The 15953-nt window shown below is 40.9% G+C and overlaps 1 pseudogene; it reads left to right on the top strand.

Annotated features, from left to right (window-relative positions):
• Nucleotides 1–3489: 3489 nt before the first annotated feature.
• On the top strand, nucleotides 3490–3877 carry LOC144255933 (small ribosomal subunit protein eS24 pseudogene; annotated as a pseudogene).
• Nucleotides 3878–15953: the final 12076 nt, after the last annotated feature.

A 15953-nucleotide genomic window follows, 5' to 3' on the forward strand; every position in this document is an offset into this window, starting at 1 on the left:
TTTATGATGAAAAATTTCTCAGTAGCCCAGTGCACCTTTCATGATTTGGATGAGGCCTTGACACTATTTAAACTTTCTCAGGGAATTTTCCTATAAGCGATCTATACTAATTGAAAATCTCAGAGGCCCACTGCTCACTCACAGACCCCAGTTTCTTTAAGACCATAAAAAGAGCCTTCAGCTGGTCTACCATGGTTTCGAATGCTGCAACGTAGTAGGATGCAGGATAAAATGCTTTCTCACTTGAATCATAAAAGGCAATTATTTTTCCCTTAGGGCTCAAGCAGAATATCTTCGTCATGATACATATTTTCTCAGTATAATTACCAAGTTTTACAAGCATCTGCTTTAAACTTCGGGCAGTTTGGGAAGAATACCCCTTTATCTTCTCATCTAGTTCCCTGTGGAGAGTGGAACCATTTTCTAACTCCTCTTCCATCCTGAGGAAGGTGTACTGGACCGGTGGATTGTCCTTGGAAATCAGAAGCGCATCGCAGATGACTTCCTCGTTCTTTGGTAAGTGCAGATCCACAGACCAGCTCCTAGAGAAGATCAGTATGCCTTGACCAGCGGAGCCCGTCTCCTTCCGCACTAACTGTTCAAGTGCTTCCTCTTGCGAGAACAGTTCTCTGCAGAGGGCTTCTGGAATACATCTAATCTTCTCTGTGAGCACTAGATATGGGGAAAATGACAAGAAAACATAAAAAAGAAAACATTGAGAATATGCCATGGAAACTGTGACTACAACCCATATTCATAAACAGGGAGACTACAGGGAATAATTAATGTTGACATACCTGGCGGAAGAGACGCTTCTTTAGATAAGCTGGAAAAACCTAAGGAAACAAAAATTACATGTTAAATTGGCCACAAAGAAAACTAGCTGCTGCCTATACCTTAAAAGTTAACATAGAACTGACCCCATTCCCAAGAGAGTCCTGGTCAGATATTGTAGTTGGATTCCAGAAACAAATTGTAAAATTAACTCCTGGTGCTACTAAAACACTGTGTTTGCAATGAATTGTTATAGTGAAAATAAGTGCAATTGTAATTGAATATATTACCAAATAACTTGGCTTCATTTAAAAGCAGTTAAAATCAGGGCAGGTGAGGGCTGGTGAAGGAGTGCTGAGTTCTGTGCTGTCTGAGCAAAAGCTTGCATTTTCAGAGATTTGGAAAGTCGGTAGTGCTTGTCTGATTTCATGGGAGGATTTCCTTTCCCAAAACAAGACAAAATACCAACATTTTTCTTTTCCGTAGAATTTAGGGCTACGTTTGGTCTTACCAATGTGAGAAGAAGATGGGAGAGGTTTTAAGGTACAGGGGTCCATGAAAAGTGAGGGTAGAAAAATGAAGGAGCAAAAAAAGGAGCAAGTGTTCCTGAAAGAAATGGTCAGTTTCTGAGACTGAGCTTAGGAAGAAAAAGGAGGAGGGAGCACATTTCTCTGCAGTGTGAGTAAAGAGGTGGTAGGTGGAACCATCAGGGGTTCTGGATCTTTCTACAATATAGGGAGCTATACTTTGCAATTTATGTGTCCCCTAAAGGTCCACGTGTGAAAGGTATTCTCTGCAGGATGGGTTATAGGGAGTGATGGAGCCTCTACCAGGAGGGTGCTGGGGGAGCTCTTTAGGTCATTAGAGAGAGCCCAGCCCTTGAAGATGCTTGTGGGGCACAAGCCCCTTGCTCTTGCTCTCTTGCTCTCCCTGGCCATGATATGAGCACTTTGGGTCCACCATGCTCCTTCCACACCATGACACGCTGCCTCACCACAGACCCAAAAGCAATGGAGACAACCACTACTCAAACCTTCAAGACAAAATACACCTGCTTCCTTTTTCATATTGCTTTTTCATCATCTCAGGGATTTCTCACAGTGAGGGGAAAGCTCACACAGAAAGTTGGTAGTGAGAATGGAATCCTTGCTGTGACAGTATCTGATGATGTGCTTCAAAAGTCTCAGGAATTGGTTCATGAGAGCAATCTGGAAATGTTTGAAGCCGGCTACAAACCGTGTCCTCAGTGGAACTTCAGCAATTCTGCTGAGGGCTCAGAAGGCCAAAATACGGAGAGGAACATTGACCATAAAGGCTATGCTGATGAAGTGTTGAGCAGAATTGAGGATTCCACAGGACATTGGACTAGAGGCTATTCTTATTATAGTGTAGCAAAGAATTTGACTGCAATTTGTCCATTTCCTGAGACTTTGGTGGAGGCTGAATTTAAATGTGATGTGCCAGCTTGTCTGGTGGAAAAAATCGTGAAGGCAGCAAAGTATTGACAAAGTGGCAGTGGGTACCTACCACTCACTGGCTGCTTTTAGCCAAGTGAGAATCAGGAACATAAAACAACACAATGGAAATATTGGGAAACTTGCAGTATGACCCAAAGAGGTACACGTGTAAAATTTTAGCCTAGGAGGGGGTAGCTGCTGAAGAAATTAGTGCCCAGAAAAAGAATCCAGGGGCTTTGAACATAAGACAATGGGAAAGACAGCCTGGGGTCTTCTGAGGAATAGAAAAGTGCCAATTTGTTTCAAAGACGGCAGATCAAGGAAACAGTCTCAAGGGCACGCTGAAACCCAGGACAGTCTAAGGAACTATATCAAGGTATGGTGAAGACAGCGCTGCAGCCGAAACCCCAGCGAGAAAGAGATGCAGGCAATGACTGATATTTGACAAAAGCAGCAACATTCAGCATACAGTGCCCCCCTAAGAAGAGTTGTGTGGCCTGCAACCAGAAAAGCTATTGGAGCAATGTGCCCCCTGGATTGAAGGTGCAGCTGTAGGATTCAATGCTGGCCTTGAGTTTCAGTCTCGCAGTGCTCCTGGGTCTCCCCACAATCTTCCTGTTCTTCCCTTTTGCCATTAGAATGTTCATGCTGTTTCTGTACATCAATGAATCTTGGAAGTATGCCATCAGTTTTTGTGTTTTCATTTAAATTTGGGACTTACAGCTGAGTTGGCATCCAGTCTCAGAGCATGCTTTGAACTTGGACTTTTGAGCAACTTTAAAAAACAGTTAAGACTTCTGGACCCTTGCAGATAAATTATATGTGTTTTCCTTTGTGAGAGGGACATGAACCTTGGCAGAGTGGGGCTGCAGTAGAATGACCCAGCTTAGAACTTAAGGATCTCCCAGAGGGCCAGGTGTGAATGCCTTACTCCAGAGTGAAACTATTGGGAGGTGATGGAGCCATTAGAATGCCAGACCTAGTGGGAGGTCTTAGAAAAAGCTCCCCAGGCTGTAAGTAGAGCTTCACAGGGACTCTGGTGGGGGCTCAGAACAGCTCTGAAGGGAATTATGGCACCCAGCCTCTTACTCTTACTCTCTTGTCTCTTCAGGAGGATTGTGGGTCCCTCAACCCTTCCTTTTCCCCACTTTCACTCCCTGCGACATTACATGAACAGATTGCATCCACCACCTGCTCCCTGCCAAGATGATGGGTCCCCTTCTTGTCCTCCCTGGGTTTCTGAGGATCTGCCACCATCATGAATGACACAGTGACTATTCAGAACAGGAAGTTCATGACCAACTGACTACTTCAGAGGAAACAAATGGTCATTGATGTTCTTCACCCAGGGAAAGCAACAGTATCTAAGCAGCAATTTGAAAAAAAAAAAAATCGCCAGAAGGTACAAGACCACACCAGATGTCATCTTTGTGTTTGGACTCACAACCCTTTTTGGAGGTGGCAAGACAACTGGCTTTGGCCCGTTTTAGGATTCCTTGGATTATGTAAAGAAAAATGAACCCAAACATAGAATGACAAGACACAGCCTGTAAGAAAACAAGAAAACGGCACAAGGAACACAAGAACAGAATGAAGAAAGGTTGGGGGGCACTGCAGAGGCAAATGTTAGTATTGGCAAGAAGTGAGCTGGAGATTGGATAACAGCCAAAGGAGTGAAGATTCTGCAAAGACTTTATCTGTGTTGATTGTGTGAATTTTTCATGGGGATTAATAAACTGTAAAAACTTACAAAAAAAAATGAGCTGTCCCAAAAAGAAATGGGTCCAATCCACTTTGGACTGGAACCTCCAAAACTGGGAGCCTACGGGAAACTTTTCTCTTCCTAAGTGGATTAGCTCAGAAATCTGTCATTGTGTTGGAAAGATGACCAAAGCATGGGGCTACTGGCAGGAGCTAAGGTGCTTGCTGTGTGTAATATGTGTCTTCTAAGTGGGCAGAGGAAAACAAGAGATAGTGAACTCCTGATGGGATCCACTAGAGATTGATAAGGTAGAGGTTGACATTTGAGGACTATTGATCTTGCTAAAAATCACAATGATAAAACTTCCCAACCATCCTGACCAAATGTATGTTCACTGCTAATCCCCCTTCCTCTACCTTGCTTGGCATCCATGAGGTACTTGATACACTCCTCCACAGTCAAATATAAAACAGGTTTCTTTTTCTCAAGCAGGATGGGCTCCTTGGCAAACACGGCACAGCAGAATCTCTCCACATGGAGTGCACAGAAATATCTATGCAGACCTCCTTCATCATGGACTTCTAGGAATTTGCATGAGTAATTAATCTTTGCTTTCTCCTTACAGAAATGATAGACAGGCAGCCTGCTAATATGCTTTTCGATTTCACTTTCTATCTTCGAGAAATAACGCCGCTTTCTTTCAGGACCACTTCTTTCTATTTCCTGGGCATTTAAACCAACGAACAAATATCCGCCATCAGTATTTCCAAATGCAGAAACAGATCGAGTGACAATCTCCTTAATGCGCTGTAGCGCCTTTCTTGTTGAGAAAAATTTCATCTCAACGTTTGTGGATTCAGTCAAGTCCAAATGTTTTTTGTGTATAGGTTCCCTCATGTTAAAAAGTTCAGCAGCCTTCTTTTCTAGGTCAATTTCTTCCTGTACATCGTCGGGGGCCCTCTTTGTGTGAAGCTGTGATCTTGAATACGAGCGGCTTCTACTTTTTCTCTCTCTGAGGAAGTCCAGTGCACTGGAAGCATTCATGACAACTGTATGTGTTACATTTCTTTGGTACAAATTTGTTTGCAAGGTGAAAATACTCATACCCCAGCTATTCTCAATCCATGGTTTCAATAAATTCAGGATTTCCTCAGGATCCTGCATGGACTCAAGGTCATTCTGAGCATATGACTGGATATTATGCAAAGATTGGTCCAAATCTTGTCCTATTCCATCTTTGTTATCCTCTTTCCTCTCAATTTCAGGCTTCATCACTTTTCCTCCAGAATTTGGTAAAGCACTCGTAGCTTCTGAGAGAGAGTCATTCTGCCTTTTTCTCAGTCGACGATCCTCCATTTCTATCTCATTCTTCACTCCAGGAGGGACCTTTTCAGCTTGCCACATAGAGTCTCCAAGTCCATACATGTTCATGTCCACAGTGGCCATGTGATTCGAGCTGAAATTCTTTCCTGTAAAACAGACAAAGCCAATAGAAAGGGGCATAAGCAGGAGTGAGCATATTCTGAATTCTGAGAAAAATGGGGGCAAAATCTGCACACCTCAGAAGTCATGATTTTTTTTACAGATTTTCATCTAAGACTATAATATCTTACACTTTTACTGATTTTTCAAATTTGTAGGTGTAGTTTTCTATCATCCTCTTCTAATTCTCTAAATCTTAACCCATGCTTACATCTCCATTCTAATAATTAATATTGTATAACACATATTCTGTTATTTAGAAGCTGCCTCCCCCACATCGAGGGTGATTGGTTATAGCACCCTGAATGTTCTAAGGCAGTCTGCCTTAGTCTGTGTATTCCTAATCCATTAGTTTGTGCCTTTAAGAGAACATTTGGAGAACCCAACATGGCGGCCGGCAAGGAGGCAGCACTTTCAATACCTCCACAGTAACGGGATCAGAGAGACCCATTAATACACCTACATGCTACCTGCTGAGAAACTTCTAGCAAAATTCCACTGAAAGGAGACCTGCCAGGAATTAGTAAGTTTATTGGGAGGTGTCAGTTTGTCCCAGACGAGTGAATCTCGGCCACGCAGCGCAGGGGCCCAGTCCCGCCGGCCGCCGCCCAAAGGCCGCTGCTAGCCCAGTGGCGAACGTTCGAACAGCCACTGCCTGCCTGGCCCCTGCCAGCCGGGCTCTGTGAACCGCCCCGCAGGTCGGCAGTTCGGCGCTGCAAACGACCCCCCCTCCCCCCCTCAGGTGAACAGCTCCCGCCCGGCTCTGCGAACAGCCCCGCCCACCCGGCGCTATGCACAGCCCTGCCCGCATGGCGATCGGGCCCCGCCCACTTGGCTCCTCGAACGACCCCGCCCAAACGGCAAAAGGCCCCACCCGCCCAGCTCAGGAGGCAACTCCAATGGATTCTAACCAAGCCTTTATGAAATAGCGAACGGGGAGCTAAAACCAGAGATTGAGTCAGACCAGAGACAAGCCAGTCCCACCCCTCCCTTCGGACACTCCAGCAAGAGCCAGGGGCCCGCCATAGCAGAGAGGGGAAGTCACCAGAGTTCAGCCAACGAGATTCCTTCCCAGCAGAATCTACTTTAGCAGGTGTATGACTCCCACCCACATCAGATACAAACAACCGGGAAACTTCAAAAATCTCTCCATGGGTGTGACCATAAGGGCCAAGGGACTCCCGACCCCCAACTCCCCCTACCGCCAGTGACGTGGGCATGACGATACGGGCGGAGGAAAACAGAGGGCACTCTTGACCCCCAACTTCTCCTACCACCAGCGGAGTGGTCGTGATTGTAGGGGCTGAGGGTAGTAGAGGGGATTCTCGACCCCCAACTCACATTACCACCAGTGGCGACACCCAAGGTCTTAGCCGCCAGCTTCCCAGGGCGTGCCCACCAAAGGGGTCTGGAAAAATTAAACTATTGACTTGCAGACCACAGCTCCACAGCACTGGGGCTTAGATGAATGGTAGAGAGAGTGCTCAGTCGTTTGGGAAATAGGGCACGCAGTGGGGCTGAAAGTGTAACCAGATCCTTGGGGAACCGCCTCTGATGAGCAGGATCTGGCTGACTGGCAGGAGGAAGGGGAGGAGGGGCCGGAGAAGTGGAAGGACTCTGGACTAACAGGATTGAGAGACTCCCAGGAGCCGCCTTACAGGGATTGCTGTCAACACATAGAGGGCAAAACTCAGCTCGGAGGGCACAGCTCTGCCTATGGGAAGAGAAGAAAATGGATCTCTAAGACCTAATTTAATTTCTTATTTTATTTTATTCTATTTTTTCTCTCCCCTTTTTCCTTCTTTCTTTCCCCTTTCAAGTTTTATTGTTCTTTCCATTCTCCTCTATTCTATCTATCTCCCTCTCCTTTCTTTTTAAGAGCACCTTCCTTCCCCTTCCCCCCAACTTTCATCCCAAGCATTACGCCCTCCATTAAGTGTAATTGTCTAAATGCAAATAGGTGAATGTTTCGAGGCTGTCTATAGGGCTCCTAAATACTTAGCTGCTACCAAAACCCTGATCCAATGGACGGTTAGTATCCCCCCTTCAGTAGAGCAACCTTCTAAAGTAGCCAAGACATACTAACCCTTATACTTTCATAGCACCTAACCTAAACATAAAGTCCTAAGAACAAACAACAAATCACTATATGCATACAGAATCCGGAAGCCCTTTATAAATTGAATGAATCAGCTTTAAAGTACAATAAAGCCCAACATCTCTAGGCATAATCTCCCACCACAAAGGAGAGACAACAGAGATATACAAAGCCAAAACAAATGTATAGGAGAAAGCAGTTACAATGCAGTCAAACAGAGCTGGAAAATAAAGTGAGTATCATGAAAAAACAAGGGAAAAAAGGAGTACAAACAATGCAGGACAACTTAAGTCTACAGGAGGACCTAGAAGCATCAGAAGCATGGATAGGGAAAGAACTCAAGGCATACCTAACTCAGATGGAAAGGAATATTAGAGAAGACATGAGACAGCAAGTCCAAGCAATAAAAGTATATTTTGAAAATGAATTAAACAAACAAATTCAAATGGCAAAGAATGAGCTTTACCAAGAGATAGAGATCTTTAAAAAAAAACAAACAGTAATCCTAGAAATGCAGGAAACTATAAACCAAATTAAAAATTCAAACGAGAATATTACAAATAGACTAGATCAAGTAGAAGTCAGAACATCAGACAATGAAGACAAAATTTATCAACTTGAAAAGAATATAGCAACACAGAAAAGAGGCTTAAATCCCACAAGCAATCTATTCAAGAGTTATGGGATGTCATAAAAAAACAAAATTTGAGAATCATCAGGATAGAAGAAGGCATTGAGATTCAAACCAAAGGAATGGACAACATATTAAATGAAATAATTCTAGAAAACTTCCCAGAGATGAAAGATGGAATGGATTGCCAAATCCTGGAAGCCTACAGGACCCCAAACATTCAAAACCATAATAGACCAACTCCAAGACATATAATTATGAAGATGGCCAACATACAGAACAAGGAGAGAATATTAAAAGCTATGAGAGAAAGGCGGCAGATTACATTCAGGGGTAAACCAATTAGGTTAACAACTGATTTTTTATCACAGACTTTGAAAGCCAGAAGATCCTGGAACAATGTATTTCAAACGCTGAAAAATAATGGATTCCAACCAGTAATAGTGTATCCAGCAAAATTAAGCTTCAGATTTGACAATGAAATTAAAATCTTTCACGATAAACAAAAGCTAAAAGAATTCGCAGCCAGAAAACCAGCACTACAAAGCATTTTGAGCAAAATACTATAAGAAGAGGAATTGAAAAATAGTGCCCAAAACTAACAGCAGGAGGTATCTCAGTAAAGGGGGAGGAAAATAACCAAAAAGTAAAAACTAGCCAAAATAAATAAATAAATAAATAAATAAACATGACTGGAAGTACAAATCATATTTCAATTGTAACATTAAATGTTAATGGCCTAAACTCACCAATCAAGAGACATAAGCTAGTAACCTGGATCAAAAAAACGAATCCAACAATTATGCTGCCTTCAGGAGACTCATATGATAGGAAAAGACATACACAGGCTCAAGGTGAAAGGTTGGGAAAAATCTTACCACTCACATGGCCCTCGGAAGCAAGCAGGAGTGGCCATACTCATATCAAATAAAATCAACTTCAAACCTAAGTTAATCAAAAGGGATAAAGAAGGACACTATATACTGTTAAAAGGAACCATCCACCAAGAAGACATAACAATTATCAATTTGTATGCACCAAACAATGGTGCGGCAACGTTCATAAAACAAACTCTCCTCAAGTTCAAGAGTCAAATAGACCACAACACAATAATTATGGGTGACTTCAACACACCGCTCTCGCCATTAGACAGATCCTCCAGACAAAAGCTGAATAAAGAAACTAGAGAACTCAATAACACAATCAATAACCTAGACTTAACCGACATATATAGAATATATCAACCATCATCAAGTGGATACACGTTCTTCTCAGCAGCACATGGATCTTACTCAAAGATAGATCATGTATTATGCCATAGGGCAACTCTTAGTAAATATAAAGGTGTGGAGATAATACCATGCACCATATCTGATCATAATGGAATGAACCTGGAAATCAATGATAAAAGAAGGAAGGAAAAATCCTGCATCACATGGAAAATAAACAATATGTTACTGAATGATCAATGGGTTACAGAAGACATAAAGGAGGAAATCAAAAAAATTCTTAGAGACAAACGACAATACAGACACAACATACCAGAATCTATGGGACACAATGAAAGCAGTTTTAAGAGGGAAATTCATTTCCTGGAATTCATTCCTCAAAAAAAGAAAAAACCAAAAAATAAATGAACTCACACTACATCTCATAACCCTAGAAAAGGAAGAGCAAAACAACAGCAAATATAACAGAAGACAAGAAATAATTAAAATCAGACCAGAAATCAACGAAAGTGAAACAAAAAAAACCATTGAAAAAATTGATAAAACTAAAATTTGGTTCATTGAAAAAATAAATAACATCAACAAACCCTTAGCCATGCTAACGAAGAGAAGAAGAGAGAAAACTCAAATTACTAACATACAGGATGAAAAAGGCAATATCACAAGAGACACTACAGAAATACAGAAGATAATTAGAAAAGTATTTTGAAACCCTATATTCTAATAAAATAGGAGACAGTGAAGATATCGATAAATTTCTTAAGGCATATGATTTGCCCAGATTGAGTCGGGAAGAAACACAATTTAAACAGACCAATAACAAAGGAAGAAATTGAAGAAGCCATCAAAAGACTACCAACCAAGAAAAGCCCTGGACCAGATGGGTATACAGCGGAGTTTTACAAAACCCTCAAAGAAGAATTAATACCAATACTTTTCAAGCTATTTCAAGAAACAGAAAAAGAAGGAGCTCTTCCAAACTCATTCTATGAGGCCAACATCACCCTGATCCCGAAACCAGACAAAGACACTGCAAAAAAAGAAAACTACAGACCAATATCTTTAATGAACATAGATGCAAAAATTCTCAATAAAATCCTGGCGAATCGAATACAAAAGCATATAAAAAAAATGTGCACCATGATCAAGTAGGATTCATCCCTGGAATGCAAGGCTGGTTCAATATACGGAAATCAATAAATGTTATTCACCACATCAATAGACTTAAAGATAAGAACCATATGATCGTCTCGATAGGTGCAGAAAAAGCATTCGACAAAGTACAGCATCCCTTTATGTTGAAAACACTAGAAAAACTAGGGATAACAGGAACTTACCTCAACATTGTAAAAGCTATATATGCTAAGCCTCAGGCTAGCATCATTCCAAATGGAGAAAAACTGAAGGCATTCCCTCTAAAATCTGGAACAAGACAGGGATGCCCTGTCTTACCACTTCTATTCAATTTAGTCCTTGAAATACTAGCCAGAGCAATTAGACAGACAAAAGAAATTAAAGGCATAAAAATAGGAAAAGAAGAACTTAAAATATCACTATTTGCAGAAGACATCATCCTATATCTAAAGACCCAAAAGGGTCTACAAAGAAACTACTAGAACTAATAAATGAATTCAGCAAAGTGGCAGGATATAAAATCAACACGCATAAATCAAAGGCATTCCTGTATATCAGCAACAAAACTTCTGAAATGGAAATGAGGAAAACCACCCCATTCACAATATCCTCAAAAAAAATAAAATACTTGGGAATCAACCTAACAAAAGAGGTGAAAGATTTATACAATGAAAACTACAGAACCCTAAGGAGAGAGATAGAAGATCTTAGAAGATGGAAAAATGTACCCTATTTATGGATAGGCAGAACCAACATCATCAAAATGGCGCCAAAGTTCTCTACAGGTTCAACGCAATGCCAATCAAAATACCAACGGCATTTCTTATAGAAATAGATAAAGCTATCATGAAATTCATATGGAAAAACAAAAGACCCAGAATAGCAAAAGCAATTCTAAGCAGGAAGTGTGAATCTGGAGGTACAGCGATACCAGAGTTCAAACTGTACTACAAAGCAATAGTAACAAAAACAGCGTGGTACTGGTACTAAAACAGGCAGGTGGACCAATGGTACAGAATAGAGGACACAGAGACCAATCCACAAAATTACAACTTTCTTATATTTGATAAAGGGGCTAAAAGCATGCAATGGAGGAAGGATAGCATCTTCAACAAATGGTGCTGGGAAAACTGGAAATCCATATGCAACAAAATGAAGCTGAACCCCTTTCTCTCACTATGCACAAAAGTTAACTCACAATGGATCAAGGAGCTTGATATCAAATCAGAGACTCTGTGTCTGATAGAAGAAAAAGTTGGCTCCGATCTACATATTGTGGGGTTGGGCTCCAAATTCCTTAATAGGACGCCCATAGCCCAAGAGTTAAATACAAGAATCAACAAATGGGACTTACTTAAACTAAAAAGTTTTTTCTCAGCAAAAGAAACAATAAGAGAGGTGACTAGGGAGCCTACATCCTGGGAACAAATCTTTACTCCCCACACTTCAGATAGAGCACTAATATCCAGAATATACAAAGAATTCAAAAAATTAAACAATAAGATAACAAATAACCCAATCAACAAATGGGCCAAGGACCTGAACAGACACTTCTCAGAGGAGGACATACAATCAATCAATAAGTACATGATAAAATTCTCACCATCTCTAGCAGTCAGAGAAATGCAAATCAAAACCACCCTAAGATACCATTTCATTCCAGTAAGAATGGCAGCCATTATGAAGTCAAACAACAATAAGTGCTGGCGAGGATGTGGGGAAAAAGGTACACTTGCACATTGCTGGTGGGACTGCAAATTGGTGCAGCCAATATGGAATGCAGTATGGAGATTCCCGGGAAAGCTGGGAATGAAACCACAATTTGACCCAGCTATTGCCCTTCTCGGACTATTCCCTGAGGACCTTAAAAGAGCATATTATAGGGATACTGCCACATCAATGATCATAGCAGCACAATTCACAATAGCTAGACTCTGGAATCAACCTAGATGCCCTTCAATAGATGAATGGATAAAAAAAATGTGGCATTTATACACAATGGAGTATTACGCAGCACTAAAAAACGGCAAAATCATGGAATTTGCAGGGAAATGGATGGCACTAGAGCAGATTATGCTAAGTGAAGCTAGCCAATCCTTAAAAAACAAATGCCAAATGTCTTCTTTGATATAAGGAGAGCAACTAAGAACAGAGAAGGGAGGAAGAGCATGAGGAAAAGACCAACATTATACAGAGACGAGTGGTGGGAGGGAAAGGGAGAGAAGAGGGAAACTGTATGGAAATGGAAGGAGACCCTCATTGTTACACATAATTACATATAAGAGATGGTGAGGGGAAAGGGGAAAAAAAACAAGGGAGAGAATTGAACAACAGCTGATGGGGTAGAGAGAAGATGGGAGGGAAGGGGAGGGGGGATAGTAGGGGATAGGAAAGGTAGCAGAATACAACAGTCACTAATATGGCATTATGGAAAAATGTGGATGTGTAACCGATGTGATTCTGCAACTTGTATTCGGGGTAAAAATGGGAGTTCATAACCCACTTGAATCAAATGTATGAAAGATGATATGTCATGAGTTATGTAATGTTTTGAACAACCAATTTAAAAAAAAAGATCATTTGGAATACTGCATTGCTATAAGTTGAAAACTAAAAGACTTTTGGTTCATCAACAGGCCCAGAGATGGTTGAGAGAAAAGTCCATCTTAGGTAGTCATCGCTACCCAGAAAATGTTATCAGAGGGTCATAATATTCCTGTTCGCTGCTGGACCGTAGGTGTAGGCATAGGTGTAGTGGTGGGCTGTGAATACCTCCATTGTGTCTATGAATTCCTGATCACATGTGAAGAATGATAACTTTGAGGCCCCAGACCATTTGAGAATTTATATGTCAATGATGAGCACTCCATATCTAGGAAAGAAAGAGGCATAAATCCATATAACACCAGTTTACAGGGACCAGATAGGCCTTTCAATACATGCCACCCCTCTACAGCATCAGAGTGAGCACCATTCAACATGTGCTTTTGCCCAGGGGTGCATGTGATGCTACTGCCTTCCTCCGACAGATCTCCCATGTTCATCCTTCTCTCCATGGTATTTCCACTAAACTATAGATCCATGCCTGTCTCTAATTCCACCATAGATCGAGAGAAATCTTTAGAAACTGCATTGAAGTGTGCAGAAAATGGTTTTCAAACTACAGGAAATCTGTATTTTAAAAATCACTTAAGACATCAGAAGGAAAGGCTTTAAGGCTTGGTTTCTGTCATGGACACTGAATCTTGGGAGGTTGTGAGTGCTCTCTTTGCTCTGTAATGCCTTCCTTGAAATTTCCTAATCCCTTTCCAGGGCCTACAGGAACCCAGGACCAGCAGTGTCCTCCAGTGAGGCTGCCCAAACCTAGATAAAACTGCCCACATCCTATTTCTCTCCTTTGGGATGTGCCACGACCCTCTACCCAAGGAACTCTGGGCCTATGGAGTTGTTCTGGGACCCTGTGGTTGGCTGTGGATTCCAAGAGACCACCCAACAACAGATCCCTGTCACCAGATGAAGGGGTATTTCTTTCACAGGATCAAACAAGGTCAAACTGCCAGGATGGTGTCAATAGGCTGAGTTTCATTGACACCAATTTTTATATTGACAAGGGAGCCCAAACACATTTGCTTGGGTAGAATACACTTCTGATTCAGAGGTTTTCTTTTTGGGGAGCATTTGTTGTTCTCATAATTAACTCAATGTCCTTACTACTTATTGATCTGTTCCAATATTCTCTTTCTTCCTGAACCTCATGACCAACTATTTTTATTTTATTTTTTTTTTTTTTGAGACATGGTCTCGCTAAGTCACTTAAGGCCTCACTAAGTTACTGAGGTTGGCTTTCAACGTGTCTCCTACCTCAGATCTCCAAAAGAGGTGGAATGGGAAAACCCCATGATGTGGGCAGCTGTGTGGATTGCGTTTGGGAGGATTAGGACAAGGTGTTGATCAGCTGAGGGTGAGGATGGTAAATTTCCCCACCAGATGACACGCATGCTTTTACCTTTGTTTTTGTTTTCTGTCTTGGGAGAAAAAAAACAAGTTTTAGAGTTTAATTAGACACAGAGCCCTGATGAACATGGCTTTCACATGTGGGAACGATCTTGTATTCTCATTTTCTTGTCTCCCCTGAGTCTCGTGGTTTCTTTTCCGACTTTTCTCGATTGGCCTTCCTTTGAGTTTTGGGGTTGTGACATTTTGATTCCTTTCTGATTTACTTTTGTGTATCATCTACAGATAATTCCTTGAGAAGCTTCATAAAGATTACATATGAAGTCCTAAAGTCTTGACAATCTACCTTAAATTCATAGTAACTTCACTTCAGTTCCATATAAAATCTATTCCTTTAGAGACCCGTCCCTCTCCAATTTATTAGGATGTCACACCTTTATGTCTTGAACACCTGTTTACACAGATTTTTGCAATCATTTTTTGGTGCTGAATGTCCTCTCTGTCTTGCGCTGCTTTTAAGATTCTCTCAGGGTTGGCTTTTCATCACAATGTGTTTTGATGTGGGTCCCTTTGGGTCCATCCTGCTTGGAGTTTGTTGCGTTTCTTGGGTCTGTAAAGTCACATCTTTCATCAAAATTCAGATGTTTTCTGCCACTATTTCATCAGATAATTTCTCTGCTGCTTTCTCTCTTCTTCTTGGGCCAAAATAATGATATATTGAGCTGCTTGAAAGTGTTCCATTAGTCCCTGAGGCTCTGTACCTTTTTGTTGTTGTTTTGCAGGCTAAATAATTTTAATGCTCTTGTCTTCAAGTTCACTGATCTTTTAAATCTCCCGTTTCTGCTCTTGAATCCTTTTAATAAGCTATTCAATTTGGTTATTGTATTGTTTAGCTCAACACATACTTTGGTTCCTTTTCATAATTTTTAGTTTTGTTGATATTCTCATTTTATTCATATATTTATTTCCTGGTTTCCTATAGTGATGTATACATATTTTTGTCTCTAGATCTCTGAACAAATTTAAGACAGCTATGGCATTTTGTTTCTTTCATTTTTTAAATGTTACAACTAAAATGTATGTATTTATAATGTAAGAAATGTTATTTGAAATATTTGGATGTTGTGGAATGACTGCTTTAAGCTAATTAGGATATTATTTACTTCATACACTTGTCATTTTTTGCGGTAAGAATACTTAAAATCAACTCTTTGATTTTTCAAGAGTATGACACATTGTGATGACACAGAGTCAAAGAGGAGAAGAAACAGTCTGAACATGTAGAAAATCAAGGTTCAGGCTAAAAATGGAATTGCACCAGATCTTGCGCTTTAGGTTTTAAGTTAACTACAATTATATAAGCATATAAAATATATATACACACAGTGAGTGGTTTATGAAAGTTGAATTACTGGGGCAGCTGATGAAATACTAAGAACTTGGATATACATTATTAAATGATATCTTATCCGATTTTTCCTTAGCAACTTTA

Source organism: Urocitellus parryii, chromosome 7 (genome assembly GCF_045843805.1).
Source record: "Urocitellus parryii isolate mUroPar1 chromosome 7, mUroPar1.hap1, whole genome shotgun sequence".
Classification (NCBI taxonomy): domain Eukaryota; kingdom Metazoa; phylum Chordata; class Mammalia; order Rodentia; family Sciuridae; genus Urocitellus; species Urocitellus parryii.